Source organism: Hypanus sabinus, chromosome 18 (assembly GCF_030144855.1).
Source record: "Hypanus sabinus isolate sHypSab1 chromosome 18, sHypSab1.hap1, whole genome shotgun sequence".
NCBI classification, from domain to species: Eukaryota; Metazoa; Chordata; class Chondrichthyes; order Myliobatiformes; family Dasyatidae; genus Hypanus; species Hypanus sabinus.
This window is the reverse complement of record NC_082723.1, coordinates 55327379-55343214: the sequence shown is the minus strand read 5'-3', so window position 1 is coordinate 55343214 and position 15836 is coordinate 55327379. Positions and strand designations below refer to the sequence as shown.

At 43.0% G+C, this 15836-nt stretch overlaps 2 protein-coding genes across 5 annotated transcripts in view; one reads left to right on the top strand and one right to left on the bottom strand.

Annotated features, from left to right (window-relative positions):
* LOC132407609 (RING finger protein 224-like) overlaps positions 1 to 13019 on the bottom strand; it is a 42673-nt gene extending 29654 nt beyond the window's left edge. Inside the window, exon 1 of the mRNA XM_059994371.1 lies at positions 12758 to 13019. The gene's annotated coding sequence lies outside the window, so the exon portion shown is untranslated. The remainder of the gene's footprint in view (positions 1 to 12757) is intronic.
* Positions 1 to 15836, top strand: part of LOC132407610 (tetratricopeptide repeat protein 28-like) — a 226413-nt gene that overhangs the window by 96538 nt on the left and 114039 nt on the right. The gene's annotated exons all lie outside the window — the stretch shown is intronic.

The window sequence follows — 15836 nt, the reverse complement described above, 5'->3', positions numbered from 1 at the left end:
GCTCACAGTGTCATCCATGCCAATCTGTAACTGTGCTAAAAGTTCATCTACCTTTTTTCATATACTGGACACATTCAAATGCAATACATTCAGTCCTGTATTCACCCTTTTCAAATTTGTCCACTTCTTACATTGCAACTCATCCTTTTGACTGCAGATCTGCCTTATCATCGGCCACTCCTTACTAGCAGTCTCACTAAACACTGCCACTGTTTGCAAACCAACTACCTCACCCTCAGCACTACCACTCCCATTCTCATCCCCCTACCAAATTAGTCTAAGCCTTCCCAAAACATCTCAAGCAAACTTTCCTACATCTATATTGGTCCCCCTCATGTTCAGGTGTAATCCATCGCTTTTGTTGAGGTCATACTTCCTCCAGAAGAGATCTCAATGATCCATAAATTTGAACCCCTGTCCCTTGCACCAGTTCCTCAGCCACGCATTCACCTGCCAAATCATCCAATTCTTACCCTCACTGGCATATGGTACAGGCAGCAATCCAGAGATTACTACCCTGGAGGTCCTGTTTTCAACTTTCTACTTAACTCCTTTAAATATCTCTCCAAGACCTCCTCACTTCTCCTACCCATGTCATTAATGCCAATATGTACCAAGACTTCTGGCTGCTCACCCTCCTCCTTTAGAATACCATGGACATGATCCGAGACATCCATGACTCTGGCACCTGGGAGGCAATGTACCATCCAGGTGTCTCTCTCACATCCACAGAATCTTGTCTCTGTTCACCTGATTATGGATTCTCCTGTTACCACTGCAGTCCTCTTCATCTCTCTTCTGAGCCACAGCACCAGACAGTGGCAGAGACCCGGTCACTGCGGCAACCGCACCCCCCCCGCCGCCCCCATCATCACCGGTAGGTTGTCCACACTCCACAATATTTAAAAGTTGTACACTTATTATTGAGGTGAACTGCCACAGGGATACTCTGCACTGTCTATACATTTTCCTTCCTTCTCCTGACAGTCACCCAGTTACTTGTCTCCTGCTACCTAGTGGTGTCTACCTCCTTGTAGCTCTTATCTGTCACCTCCTCATTCTCCCATATAAGCCAAAGGTCATTGAGCTGCAATCCAGTTTCTTATTACATTCTCTGAAGAGTTGCAGCTCAGTGCACCTGGTGCAGATGTGTTTACCTGAAAGACCGGAGGTCTCTCTGACTTCCCACAGCTCACACACAATACAAAACACTGCCCCTGGAGCCATTCTCAGGATACTACTAGGCCTAATACAGAGGTCGGCAACCCGCGGCTCCGGAGCCGCATGCGGCTCTTTCATCTCTGTGATGCGGCTCCCCGGGGTTTGTTAGTTTTTGAAATGTAATTCGAAATTTGAAGATTATGGTGATCTTGTACAATCTAAAAACTTTGTGGAGACCCCATTTCCTGGCACATCCGAACCGGCTCACAATTAGCCACCGTTCCGGCTAAGGGAGATAGCCTATGGGGGTTTGTGAGTACGTGTCTTTTGGAGCATCCGCGCCCACGGGGACGGGTTGAGGGAAGCTTTAAAGCAAGGCTGTTTAGTTCGAATAAAGCTACCTTTGACTGCAGTGTCTTTATTTTAGCGCTGCGTGTAGCACACCGCTACAACGTGTTTTTTATCGCTATTAATATACATCACCACTGCCAATGCCTGACACCCACCAGTGCGCGCTTTCTTTTAATTCTTCGATCCAAGGTAGGCTAAATATGGAGTAACCTTCAACCCAACGTCTTTTTTTCGGAGTTCAAAATGTTTTTGTTGCATGCAGAAATGTAATTTCGTTTTCTCTGCAGGAGTTCATCAATTTCATAAATGCAACACATTATAGTTTGTTTATAGATAGCATAAAGGCAAAAAAAACCATTGTATGCAGTGTTATTTCATTTTAAATGTCAAACGGGTTTTGTGGCTCCCAGTGTTTTCTTTTCTGTGGGAAATGGGTCCATATTGGCTCTTTCAGTGGTAAACGTTGCCGACCCCTGCCCTAACAGAAGAGGAATAAAGAATTAAAAACAAAAAGAGAAACTTACTAGATACTTTACCTCACCCAAGCCTGATTAGCTAAAACCACTCCAAACAGTGACCCACTCGTAACTATGTCCAATCTGCTTGCATGAGTATTATTTTGGTTTGTCCTTTCTAATGAATCCTGCTCAGTGACTGGTCACAGTCCAACTCAAGTTGATCACTTGCAGAATAAATCTGCTGTGCACTTTGAAACTTTTCATATGTTCCGGATATGTTATAACGCTCAAGGTATTGAAGAAAGGTTTACTATTGGTCTGTGTATGATCAATCATTTTAGTTGTAGCTTGGACTTGAGAAGGGTTTAGTCAGAATAAAAATCAGCAGAGTGCATTTATCAAATGTGTGTAAGCCATTGATACTTATGTTAGTGGTGAGATGATCATTATGATTGCAGTTTGCAGATTAGGTGTTTGAGAACTTCTTTAGAATAGAATGGCCATTTTCGCTGAAGTTACCTGTTGATTATTCATGTGTCATTGTGTCGCCAGTCCTTACTTAATTATTTTAATTTATTCATTACAGAATGTAGACAATTTTGGTAATCCCAGTATTTATTGCCCACCTCTAGCTGCCCCTGAATTGTTAAAAGTCAATCACACTGAAAACAGCAAGTGTACAGTAATTGAGGTAATGTTGCAACGAACGAGGCGAACCCAAATGCAGGACACAGGCACGGAGATTGAGTTAGGTTGCAGACCGGGGCGTGAGCATTGAATGGCAAACAGGAGGGAGTGCAGGAAAGCAGGAGGCAGGCAGAACTTATCTTGGCACGGAGTGTAGAAAGGCAAGCGGCAGACAAAACTTTTCTTAGCATGGAGAGTTGGAGTTACATAGGTAAACCTCGGTGCTGAAGTAAAACTTAGAATACTTACCTTAACACGGAGAGACCGAGTTTCACAGGTAAACCTCGGTGCTGAAGTAAAACTTAGAATACTTACCTTAACACGGAGAGACCGAGTTTCACAGGTAAACCTCGGTGCTGAAGTAAAACTTAGAATACTTACCTTAACACGGAGAGACCGAGTTTCACAGGTAAACCTCGGTGCTGAAGTAAAACTTAGAATACTTACCTTAACACGGAGAGACCGAGTTTCACAGGTAAACCTCGGTGCTGAAGTAAAACTTAGAATACTTACCTTAACACGGAGAGACCGAGTTTCACAGGTAAACCTCGGTGCTGAAGTAAAACTTAGAACACACAATCTTAAGCAGCTGAGAAACGTTAATTACCACATTGGCAAAACCAACGTATCTAGCAACTAGTGGGTGCAAGGCTGGAGTTCTTATGCTGCAGGTCTTGATAAAAACCAGGTGTGCCATCATCAAAGGGAATTAGGAGAAAATGGAGAATTAACTGTGTGGACCGTGATAGGTAATAAAAAAAAACACCTTATGATTGCAGTCTGTTTTATGCTGTTAAGCCCTTCCATTAAACCGGATCTGTATCAGATCAACTGTGGGCCATCTCTGGTTTTGTTTTTGATATTGGTAAGAATTAGAAAAAGGAAATTTGAGACATTTGTTTTACATTATTAACCTAAAGCATAATGTAACGGACCCAACACCAACCCCAGTAGAACACCACTTGTCACTGACAGCCTACCAGAAGAGTCTCCCTTTATTTCCACTCTTTGCCTCCTGCCAGTCAGCCAATCTTCTAGCCATGCCAGTACTTTTTCTGTAATACCATGAGCTCTTCTCTTATTTAGCCGTCTCGTGTGGCTCCTTTTCAAACGTCTTCTGAAAATCCAAGCAAGCAACATCCACTGACTCTGCTTTGTCTATCCCGCCTATTACTTCCTCAAAGAATTCCAACAGATTTGTTATGCAACATTTTCCTTTAAGGAAACTATGTTGACTTTGGTCTATATTACCATGTACCTCGTCCTGAATAATGAACTCTTAACATCTTACCAAATATTGAAATGAGGCTAACCAGCCTACAATTTCCTGTCTTTTGCCTCTCTCCGTTGTTAGAGGAGTGACATTTGCAATTTTCCAGTCCTTTGGAACTTTTCCATAATCTAATAATTCTTGAAAGATCACCATCACTTCAGCTATCTCTTTCATAACCCTGGGGTGTAGTCTGCCTGATCCAAGTGACTTGCCTACCTTCAGACCTTTCAGCTTCTCAAGCACCTTCTTCTTAGTAATAGTGACTACATTTATTTCTGCCCCATGACTCTCTGGAACTTCTGGCATGTTGTTGCTGTCTTCCAGAGTAAGGACTGATGAAAAATGTTTATTTAATTTGTCTGTTATTTCTTTATTCTCCATTACTAGCTCTCCACCATTTTCTGGCAATCTGCTGTCCACTCCTGCCTCTCTTTTACTCTTTATATCTCTTTATGAAAACAAAGCTTTTGGTGTCCTTTTTTATATTATTAGCTAATTTAGCTTCATATTTCATCTTTCCTCTCTGTATTGCTTTCTGTTGGTTTTTAAACTCCTCTAGCATCCCACTAATTGTTTTGCTATATTATATGCCCTCTCTTTAGCATTTATATTTTTTTCTCAATTCTCTGAGCAGCCATTCTCTCTTTAAAATGTTTTTTTTGGGGGGGGGGGGAATGAACTGATCTTACATCTCTGATTTAGTCATAAAATGCTACAGCACAGAAACAGGCCCTTTGGTCCATCTAGTCTGTGCCAAAATATTATTCTACCTAGTCCTATTGACCTGCACCCAGACCATAGCCCTCTATACCCCTCCCATCCACATATCGAAATTTCTCTTAACTGTTGAAATCAAACCTGCATCCACCACTTCCACTGGCAGTTCGTTCCACACTCTGAGTAAAGTTCACCATCATGATCCCCTTAAGCATGTTATCTTTCACTCTTAACATGACCTGTTCTAGTCTCACCCACCCTCAGAGGGAAAAAGCTTGCTTGCATTTACCCTCATAATTTTTTATACTTCACTCCAAGAAGCTTTAACCATTGCTGCCCTATGTCATCCCTGCCAGTGTCCCCTTCCAATCAACTTTGACCAGCTCCTCTCTCGTGACTCTGGAGCTACCTTTATTGAACTGCGATATTGATACATCCCGTTTTAGCTTCTTCCTCTCAAACCACAGGGTAAATTCTAGCATAGTATGACCACTACCTCCTATGGGTTCCTTTGCCTTAAACTCCCGAGTTTAATCTGGTTCATTGTGCAACACCTATTCCAGAATTGCCTTTTCTCTAGTGGATTCAACCACAATCTGCTCTAAAATGTTATCTCATATGCATTCTACAAACTTCTTTCACTTGGGATCCAGCCTGATTTTCCCAATCTACCTGCATATTGAAATCCTCTGAACTATTGCAACATTGCCCTTTTTTTAATGCCTTTTTCATCTCACATGGTAATTTGTACCCCACATTCTGGCTACTTGTTTCAATGCCTGTATATAACTCCCATCAGGGTCTTTTTATCCTTGCAGTTTCTTAACTCTATCTACAAGGATTCTATATCTGATCCTATGCGACCTCTTTCTAAGGATATGATTTCATTTTTAATTTACCAGCAGAAGGGGCGAGGCCTCTCTCATTCATATGTACTGGTTCTGTCCTAGCTTGGAGAAATTTTGGAAAGATGTCTTTATAACGTTATAGTATATTCTGAATCACCACCTAGAACCAAACCCTTTAATTGCTCTGTTCTGTTTCTGGGGTGAGACAGATTTACGTCTGAGTTCATCTAAGTGTCGAATATTATCATTTGCCTCTCTCCTGGCTATACGTTTAATCCTTCTTAGATGGAGAGATGTTGCCCTGCCCACACATGCTCAATGGCTTAATGATATTATGGCCTGTTTGGACCTTGAAAAAATTCATTATTCAATTCTCAATTCTGACTTAAAGTTCCATAAGGTCTGGGGACCTTTTATTGAGTACTTTCATAACCTTCCTCCTAACTAAGGTTATTTTTTCAGTCCCTTGCTTTCAGCTCCTTTTTCTTTTGGTAGTAGGCATTGATATCTTCTGTTGCTAAGTGTATTCACAGTTTGGGGGTTTGATTGTCCTGATTTATATTCTCTATATTGTGTTGTAGATGGTCTGGAGATTCCTTTTTTTGTTTTGTGTTGTGGGGCTTGGGGAGGACACTAATTTTACTTGTCTTCAATTTGGGTGCTTTTTCAATTATTTTTCTCTGTATCAGATTGTTATTGTATGCTTATTTTTGCACTGTATCAATGTTCTTCATTTTGATCTGGTTTTTTTTATCTGTAGTTATGTAGAAAATGTATAAAAAAAACTAATAATTTACCAGCAGAGCCACCCAGCCCTTCTAACCACTTGCCTGTCCTTTCAATAGAATTTTTAATGTTTGGCTCCCACCTATATTTCAACCACAGCTCTGTGATGCCCACATCATACCAGCCAATGTCTAGCTGCTCTATAAGGTTATCTACCTTGCTTCATATACTACGTGCATTCAAATATAACAACTTCAATCCTGTATTCACCAACCTTTTTTTCAATTTTATCTCCCTGTTGCCTAAAATTAAATTCTTATACCTTTCTAAACTTAGTTGTACTCCTTATTCAGGTACCTCTTCTGCACTCTCCTTCCCTTTTACTTTAACCATATGTTCCCAAGATGTTGAACCTACCCTCTACTATTTAATATAAATGCCTTACAACCCTGTTTATGCAATTTGTTTGGACCCTGGTCCCAGCATGGTTCAGGTGGGGCACAGCCATCAGAACGTCTCCCTCTTTCCCCAATACTGGTGCCAATGTTCCACAAATTCAAGTCCATTTTTCCCACACCAGACTTTGAGCCACACATTTAAGCCTTTGATTTCATTAACCCTGTGCCAATATGCATGTAGCACAGGTAACAATCCAGAGACTATTCCCAGTAAATCTAGTTCTTTCTATTGAGGCTGCTATAACTCTTTGGTCTTGCTAATGAAGTAATAAAGCTCCCACTCAGTACTGATCATCTTACTGCCACTTGCAGGTGCTTGCTGTTAACCACAGACTAATACAATAAGCTACTCTCAGAATCGGGTTTTTTTTAAATCACTGACATAAGTCAACAATTTGTTGTTTGTGCTATTGTTTCTGCTGTTGCTATGGACTTCACCTCGCTGGTACCACATACTTTATTCGGCTATTCAGCTCACAAACAACATAATTGGAAAATTGTCCAGTCTACAGGGACAGCAAACCAGTACAGCAGGTAGTGCTGGTCTCACAAACCCAGTGACCTGTTTTCATCCTGTCCTATCTGTGTGGAGTTTATATGTCCTTCCTGTGACTGAATGGGTTTCTCCTGGGTTTGAGGACTGAATGTTGAGGGAAGCTAACCAGTATAACGAGGTGGGAGTGAGGGGTGAGACTGGGCCTAGGTGAGGTGGGAAATGGTTTGTAGATGGAGCCAAGTGGGTGATCAGTGGAAATGAATGAAGGAAAAAAAGTAGTGAGCAGATGGAGACAGATCATGGGAACAGGAGGTGGAAGGTAGAGACAAGAGGTTGGAAGGTGTTAGGTGGAACCAGATGGAGGAAATGGGAAGGGTAGCCAAGGGAGAAGAAATCCAGGTGGATTAGTTTCTTCTTTTGTTGGTGGGATATTTGGCCAAAGTAACATGCCCCCAATGTGTGGGTGAACAGAGGCAACATCAAGTGTGAGACAATGAGCACATAAGAAAGAATAAGATACAGGGATATAAGCAAGGGAATGAAACTGATAGCTGAGAACTGGCAGAGACTTGATGGGAAGAATGACTTCCTACAAAAAATTAATGAGAATATGACCCTGAGCTTCCAGTTGCCTGTCACTTGAATTCCCCATCCATTCCCAGTTTGACCTATCTGTAGTCTCCTTCACTGTTCCAATGAGACACAATGTAAGATTGAGAAACAGTACCTCATCTTCTATCTGGGCATGAGAGTCTTCAGGACTCAGTTTAGTAACTTAAGGTAGCTGGATTTTTCAGAACTGACCAATGTTGCTGTAAATTATCCATCCTTATCTTCAAAAAAATCTCAGGAGCATTAAGGGAATGTTGGTTGGCAATGAACTGTTTACATGCATTGTCTGAACATCAGTGACAGCCAGTGCAGCAGTAACTTTAAAAGGAAAATGAGAAGTGAAAACTGCAGGACCATGGGGAAAGAAGTCAGGACTGTGGCACCGATTGAATCACCTTGTCAAGTGAATGTCCTCTCGTTCTATGCTTAATTGATTGAATTCCCTTATTAGTTCACCAAATAATCATTGATTAAATATATATTAGCTTTTTAAATATATATATTATGGTTTTATATAATTTCTATGCAGCCAATATTAATTCAATGTGCACAAGTGTTTTTAAAACTTGTCCTCATATTTTTCCTCATTATTTAATTGAGGAAATGCTGCACCAATGGAGATAACATCATAACATCATGGTAAATGGAAGATCACAAATGAGGAAATTCCCACAGTGCCCTAGTTAATGTTTATCCCTCAATCAACATGACTGAATCAATTAACTGGTTACTCACCTTGTTGTTTGACAATAAATTCTGACAAGAAATCAGAAAATGCTGCAAGTACCTAGCCTACCAGTAATTATCTACCAAAACAAAGTCATTAACCCTCAATGAACTTACAAGCTCTGCCCATTCCTACGTGATAACAAACGGTCAGAAACAATAGTTCACCAGCTACACACACAAAATGCTGGTGGAACACAGCAGGCCAGGCAGCATCTATAGAGAGAAGCAATGTCGATGTTTCCGGCTGAGACCCTTTGTCAGGACTAACTGAAAGGAATGATAGTAAGAGATTTGAAAGTAGGCGGGGGAGGGGGAAATGCAAAATGATAGGAGAAGACCGAAGGGGGTGGAGTGAAGCTGAGAGCCAGAAAGGTGATTGGCAAAAGGGATACAGAGCTAGAGAAGGGAAAGGATCATGGGACGGGAGGCCTAGGGAGAAAAGGGGAGGGGACACCAGAGGGAGATGGAGAACTGGCAGAGAGATGGGCAGAGAGAGAAAGAAAAAAGGGAGGGGAAAAACACTAAGGGGAGGAGGGGCATTAACAGAAGCTAGAGAAGTCAATGTTCATGCCATCAGGTTGGAGGCTACCCAGCCAGTATACAAGGTCCATCTCCCTCAGGTGCTCCCCTCCCCTTTCTTTCTTTCTCTCTGGAGATCCAAAACAGATCATCAGTATAGCTACATGTAAAGATCTCCAGAGCAAAAGAGGAAAGACTCGTATCCAACAAATCCCTTATCCTGATGGCCACCTTTGTGTGTAGCCATAGAGCCTAGGGGCACAAACACAAGTGTCACTATGTTCCCCCCTCTCTCAACTGATCCATCAGAATCTTCTTACACTCTGCAATCCCACCATATACTCCCCTCAAACTGAGAGGCGTCATCCACCTCCTGTACACTGTATGTTTGCCAAGGTCAGGTAGCGGTCTTCGTTGAAGGTCTCCAGAGCAGCTGAGTAAAACAGGACTGCTTCAAGGGATGTGCATGGAGGCAAATATTGACTGCTGCTGGAATACCACCAGCTTTTTTCTGCTGAAACTTGGTTATCTTTCATGGATCTTCAGGGTGTAGGAGCATATGCTGAGAGAGATGCATTGAAGAACAATGCAGTCACTGTTTTGTTGGGAAAGACCATAATTTGAGTACTGCCACTACTGGACAGCAAAGGTCTGGTCTCTGTACATCAACTTCAGAAACCCAGCACTAATGCAATATTAATGACAGACATATTGTAGGTGAATGTATTGAACTGCTTGATGCTGCACACAAAGCTAATGACACACCACATATACACACTATTTTCTGAAAAAGATTACATAAAGGAACTTTCCACTCAAACATTTCCACGCCTCTAGCGGCTGCACTTACTGGCCAGCTAAAACTGCCTGATCACTTCTTGGTAATTGTTTGGTGTCAAGCCCTAGTGGCAGATAGGGTTTGATTTTCTTCATTTTTATGGACATAGGGGTGACCTCATTGAAACTTATTGGATGTTGAAAGGCCTCGATAGGTTTCTTATAGTGGGGGAGTCTAAGAGCCTCAGAATAGAGGCGCATCCTTTAAAAAGGAGATAAGGAGTATTTTTAAGCCAGAGAATGGTGAATCTATGGAATTCATTGCCACAGATGGCCGTGGAGGCAAAGTCACTGGGTATATTTAAGGCAGAGATTGATAGATTCTTGATTAATCATGGAATAAAGGGTTATAGAGAGAAGGCAGGAGATTGGGGCGGAGAGGGAAAGTGAATCAGCCATGATGAAATGGCACAGCAGACTCAATGGCCCAAATGGCCTAATTCTGCTCCTATATCTTATGTTCTTAAAATACAACACCAAAAATACTGATTTTAAAGAAATTTTAAAGATTAACCTTTGTTGGAATTACATTCCATATTGCATTTTGTCTGAAGTACATGATTTTTTAAAAAATATCAATCATATCAGTGGCCTATGGAACAATTTTTTATGTAGCTCAGAAAAACATCTCAGACTGCAGAGCACAGTAGACAACTTGAATGTGCACATTTTATTTTACAGCATTACCAGTTTCGTTGGAATTATTAAAACTAAAGTTAATTCAGTTGCTTTAAGTAATTCAAAATATCTGACATAAAAGGAAAAATATTCTCAAACTGAACCAATAAAAAAAACAGTAAAAATAATTCAGGCCCCAGTACAGTACTGTCTCATCTCCCAAGTTAGGTCACCATGAAAGAGATTCCAGAAAGTTGGGCACCTCATGCAAGCTGACATTTTAGTGCAGTCCTCAGGGCCTCTTGTCTTTTAGGTGAGGTGCAGTATTAACAGACATATGTACTGTGGGGAGTACTGTTTGTCAGATTAGGTGATAATCCAAAGGCTCAAGTGAGATGATAAATTTAATGCATCATTCTCAGACAAATGCAACAGAATCTCACAGTGTTGTTCAAAGTAGGGGATTCACCCAAAGACCTAGCTGGTATTTTGCCCAAAACCAACTTCAGAGAAACATTTTTCCATTATTGTCATATTGTTGTTTCAGTGGGAGCTTGTTGCCTCATTCCATACAACATTAATAGGCCAAAGGTTCTTAATATGGAGCACCACAGAAGTATAGTGGTTAGTGCAACACTACTGTTAAGGTATCCGAGTTTGATCCTGGAGTCTCTGTAAATCCTTCCTGTCAAATGCATGGGTTCTCTCCACAGTAGAGATGTACTGGGTAGGTTAAATGATCATTGCAAATTGGCCTGTGATTGGGTTAGGGTTAAAGTGGGGTTGTCAGGGGTTGCTGAGCAGTGCAGCTCGAAGGGCTGGCAGGGCATATTCTGCACAGTATCTCCAAATTAAAATAAAATAAATAAAGGCTAGGTTATTTTGAGCTTGCACCCTATGGATGCAAGGCCTTCCTCTAAATCTGGACAAAGTTTGGCAAATTAAGAGACTTTATTAGTTAAGGATACAAAGTGAGCAGTACAAATCAAGCTGAAAGGCAGTAGTGATCTGCTTGAAAGGTGGAGAGCCCCACTCCACTTACAACACCCCCTCCAAAAAAATTAGTTATCACATACTTAATTTTCATTCTTCCCCACCTAATTTCAGAATAATTCATATTGTGTATGTTATTGTATGTTATTCTGGTTTCTCCTGCCACTTCTTCATCCTCAAAATTCCTTACACATTTTCCCTACAACAGAGGCCATTTTAACTCATTGACTCCATGCTGACAGTCACATCCATCCCATTTCACCCAACCCCCCCCCCCCCCACTAGTTGTCCTAAATTGTTCTTCCAACCACACTTTTTACTCCCCAACCCTCCACACAAAACCCTCTCTTCATGCTGGGCCAAGACTCGCCAGCAGCACCATCTTGTGTCTGATCTAAGCAGATAAGGCGCAAGATGGTGCTGCAGTTCAAACAATCAAGGAGCTCACCTACACTTATAATGAACCCTACACAGGGGTCAGTATAAGATGTTGGGATCTTTACTGCCAGGTTCAGGGGCTTTTTGTAACAACTTCTCAGCTTCTGCCGGGAGAAGCCGGTCATCGCCTGCTTCCTAATGAACGGCGCTGAAGTTTGGGGGGGCGGTACGATAGGAGGTTAGATTGAATGGGCTGACAGATCCCAAAGTTCTCTGACCAGAAACTCATAGCCCAAGCTCACAATTCTGTTATAATCTAAAAACAGAGGTTCCATTACAGAAATTTGGCCATAATTGTCAAGTCTCACATTCATTGCTTTGAGCATGAATTGGTCAGTGATCCCCGAGAAGTTACAAACGGATCAATTCAGTCTACTATTTGATCGGAACACCAACACTGACAAGGAAGTAGTAATCAGAGGCGACTTCTCTTAAAACCGGGCCAAGAGCTAACTTAGACTCGATGGGCCAAATGGCTTCAATCCGCGCCATTAGAAATTAGACAAGGGTAAACGGTGCGCCAATGCTTGCAGAAAACAGTTGTACACAGCATAACGTAAGATTCAGACGAAGGGCGCCATCTTTACTCACAATGCTATTGGCACCATAAACACCATGTTTCAAAGTTTAACAGGCATAAGACCATCTTCGAAGAGCAGCGTGTAGACGGGTTTACTGGGGCGTTAGTCTGTGCAGTCGAGTAAAGTTCGAGCGAGTTGAGAACAGCGGGATAATAACAGGGAATGTCCGAGCACCCGCCGCTGCATCCCGACCTCGTTGTGCCCCGTTTCAACCACACTGTCCGCAACCACTCCCTGGTCCCATCAGTCTAATACCTGTAGCCTGGACCTCTTCCGGCCGAAGCCGGGGATCGGGTTCCGACGGGAGGCAGCGCCCAGCCGCTCAGGAGATGAGGCAGTGTCGGAAGCAGGAACAGCATCCGCCGCGCCGACAGCACGCCAACGGGCACCGCCCGGTGCCCTCCTCTTCCACCACCTGTGCGGAGCCGTCCGCCGAGCGGTAGATGGAACCGTAGGGGTTGGCGACTGACACCGGCCGCGTCTTCGCCGCTGCCCCGTTCTGCTGGCTGGGAACTTTCTCCCTCAGTTCGGTGTTGGCGGGCGGCCCAGAGTCAGCGTCGGGTTCAAACCCCTCATTAGAAAAGGAAGACTTGACCGAAATGTTTACGTCTGAGTAAGGGTTCTGTACACTCATAGCTCCGGCAACCTCTTGAGGGAAGATATTAGTCGGTGCCCACGGCCATCTGAATCGTTCTAGCAAGCTATCATTCACTGTGGCCCAGCCACCTGTTCTCGTTTTGATTTATCTTCTTGATGCAGTACCCGGCACGTTAGCACAATTGCCCCCGAAGATCTCAACACCACACTCATCTGCTGAAATAGCCAAACTATTGCCAGGTGTTATATAAACTTTTAGGAGTGCTGGACACGCCCATTGGTGCCTGCCCTTCATTCCCACACTACTGAGTCAGCAGCAGGAATTTGTATTAAAGGTGAAGTGAAACTGCCCAGGTGCCGTCCACAGCGAGCCCAGCCCTATCTCATAAACTCCACGAACTCCAGCAGTACTAACACCGGGCGCAGCTGTCAATCTGTATTCCTAGTTGATCCGGGGAGAAATTAGTAGAGAGAGGGGGTCAGATTAACTCGGGTAAGAAAAGTAATGTATGGAGCATAAACACCTGCGCACACCTGTTGATCCTGTTCCCTTAATGTAAATACGAAGCTCTTCATTGCCCTCTCGGGCGTTAGAGACCCGGATGCACAGCTGGGATTTGTTCCTGGTTGGGGTTTGACTTAAAACTTGGCCTTTACGGCATTGGGTGAAATTTGACGTCGGCAGCATCAGCTTTGTACAGGGGTTTATTCTGATTTCTGGTGTGAAAAGGAAAGGGTTCACCAATCGCTGATCTCTTACAGTGCAACAGTTTCGTTTTAGCAGATGCAGCAGCCAATTCAAGCACACAAGTTCCTCTAAACAGCAATTTGATGAACTCCAGATAATTTGTTTATTTGTGATGATAATTGAGAATAAATATTGTCCATCTTAGCACTTCTGTGGAGTTGAAACTAAACTACGAAATGTGCAAGAATGGTAGATTTCACAGCTGACTGCACATTTAACAATTCTATTTGCGATCAAATGCCAAGAATCTATTAACACATTCAATGCAGTCCAGTCTAGTATGCACCATCTACCTTCAATGCAACAAACCCTCTAAGTTAACATGAGTGAATCTGCAGATGCTAGAAATAAATAAAAACACAATACGCTGGCAGAACTCAGCAGGCCAGACAGCATCTATGGGAGGAGGTAGTGACAATGTTTCGGGCCGAAACCCTTCATCAGGAAAACCCTCCTGATGAAGGGTTTCGGCCCGAAACATTGTCACTACCTCCTCCCTTAGATGCTGTCTGGCCTGCTGAGTTCTGCCAGCGTATTGTGCTTTTATTTAAACCCACTAAGTTCCTGGTCTTTATTTAATTTTTATTTCATGTAGAGATACAGCACAGAACAGGCCCCTTAGCAACCCACCAATTAACCCTAGCCTAATCACAGGGCACTTTACAGTGATCAATTAACCTACTAACTGGTATGCCTTTGGACTGTGGGAGGAAACTGGAGCACAGGAAGAAAACCCACACGTTCATGGGGAGAATGTGCAATCTCCTTTTAGACAGCCTGTGAAGTCCCTAGCTGTAATAGTGTTGCGCTAACTGCTACACTACCCTGCTTCTCCCCCCCACCCCCAGCCCCAGGACTGGTTCTACCTAGGGAAGGAATGGGAGGGGCCTCTGTCTGCTTAGAGTGGTTCCTGATACTGATGGTGAGCAGGCCCCTTCATCTTGATTTGGTTAAAAGATTATTCTCACTCTGATCCATCCACTGATGTTTCCTGCCCTCCACTCATTCCATTATGGACTCTGCTCCCCCCCCCCAGACAAAGATTCTCCTCCTATCACCATTCCCATAACCTACCCTGTCTTCACTCGAATTCCATCCTCCTGAATCAGCCTTTCTAATCAAGGATGCAGTTGACTGGCTCTGAGTGGAGTGTTAAGCAGATAAGAAACTGAACATCTCAGCCCGGATGAATGAGCCTCAGATATGAGTCAAGTCCAGGAAGGGCCTGGAGAGGCTAGAGAGAAGTTCTGTTGGCTCCTAGTGACAGGGTCAAATTAACCTTCATTACAGGAGTTTGTGAGTTTGTGCTGTATCAGATAACTTACTGGTCCCTGTGAGATCCCTAATCGATCTATTGTGTAACTGGGTCATGCAGAGGAGCGGCTAGTAGAGTCAGTGCCCCTCAATGCCAGACATTCGGGTTTAAATCTGTGTGAAATTTCCACTCTCCTCCTGTGATCATGCCGTCCAATTTCCTCCCATATCTCAAAGATGTGCTCGTTGGCCACTGTAGATGGGTGGAAGAATCTGGGAAGAATTGATAAGAATATGGGGAGATTTTTTTTTAAATGGATTAATGTAGGATTAGCAGAAATAGGTGGTTGATGGCCAATGCAGATCCTGTGAGCCAAATGAACTGTTTCTGTGAACTGTTTTCCTGTGATAACATGAGAAAACCATTAACTCACCATTGTGGTCAGCTTGTAACAAATCCAATATGGACTCTTGCCAGTTTTAACCATACAGTTAGTACAAGGCTATTCAAGTTATGCCAGGGAGCACTTTCAGTTTGGATAGGCAACAACATCTCCATCAGCACGGGTGCACCACAAGGCTTCGCCCCCTGCTCTACTCACTTTGTACTTCTGACTAAGGACAGTTCCAATGCCACTCAATGCTGATGGCACCACTGTTGTTGGCTGAATTAGTTTATAGGAGGGAGATTGAAAATCTGGCTGAGTGTTGCCAGAACAACCTCTCACTTAACGT